Below are 1,081 nucleotides of genomic sequence, written 5' to 3'. Positions count from 1 at the left end.
TCATATGTACATAGCTTTTGACCTTTTCTGCTTGTCCCAGACATATACTACTTATTACAAATAAGGGAAACCATGGACCTATGTTTCTTTGGGCCTGGCTTACTTCACTTAATATAATTTTTTCCAAGTCTTTCCACTTCCTAACAAATGGGATGGTGTCATTGCATAAGCAGATCCTACGCACCACCAGCAAGAACTGACAAGGATCAGAAATCTTCATAATTATATTTCTTAATTGTAACTGTGCTTCCAAAATTAAATGTTCTATAGTGTGGGATTTCAAAAGATTCGGCTGCCTCTGATTTCTGTTCTTTTTTTTTTTAATTATCAAAAGGCTTGAATGTAAGGTCTACACAGGGACACCTACCTACCTCTTGGCTAAGTTTCCACCCAGTATCTGTTTACCTAGGTAACTGGCACACCTGGAAGCAGTCACCTTCCCCTCCTGCTAGGTCACATCCTGGGCTGTCTAAGAAGGGTCCTACACCCTGAGGTCAAATCTGGATGGAGTATGGCCACACCTTTCCCTCACCTAGCTACATCTCTTTCTGTCCCTGGCCTAGATAAGTCCTGGCCCAGGGTGGGTCACCCCCTTCCTTTTTCATCCACGCCTCTCCACCATGCACAGTGGGACAGCAATTCAGTAAATAACCTTTTCCTGCCTGAAAAAAAAAAGCCAAGAAAATGCCCAGGAGTAGTATCAATGCTCCTATCAAAGGATTCTGACTGGCATGTTGGATTAAGAACTCAGACCCAGTGTTCGCTTTGGCAGCACATATACTAAAATTGGAACAATACGGAGAAGATTAGCATGGCCCCTGCGCAAGGATGCCAGGCAAATTCATGAAGTGTTCCATATTTTTTTAGGTCCCATGGTTTCTCTTATTTGCAATAGCTAGTATATATCTGAGACAAGCAGAAAAGGTCAGATAAGTTGATGTTAGGCGAAATGAACCCCATGATAAGGACTCAAATTGTTTTCCTTTATTGCTATTGTGTCTAACATTTATCAGATGAATTCTTTGTTGCTTTGTATGTCCCTCCCGCATGGTATAACCCTGTTTTGACTGTATTTGATGTT

At 41.6% G+C, this 1,081-nt stretch overlaps 1 non-coding gene across 1 annotated transcript; it reads left to right on the top strand.

Annotated features, from left to right (window-relative positions):
* Window positions 1-756: 756 nt before the first annotated feature.
* LOC138832746 (U6 spliceosomal RNA) lies at window positions 757-863 on the top strand. Its single transcript, XR_011373675.1, has one exon. It is a non-coding gene; the product is annotated as a U6 spliceosomal RNA (small nuclear RNA).
* The last annotated feature ends 218 nt before the right edge of the window (window positions 864-1,081 follow it).

This window comes from Dipodomys merriami, unplaced genomic scaffold (assembly GCF_024711535.1).
Source record: "Dipodomys merriami isolate MVZ:Mamm:240054 unplaced genomic scaffold, mDipMer1.0.p SCAF_2, whole genome shotgun sequence".
NCBI lineage: Eukaryota > Metazoa > Chordata > Mammalia > Rodentia > Heteromyidae > Dipodomys > Dipodomys merriami.
The sequence above is the reverse complement of the archived record's forward strand: the minus strand, read 5'-3'. Positions and strand labels throughout refer to the sequence as shown.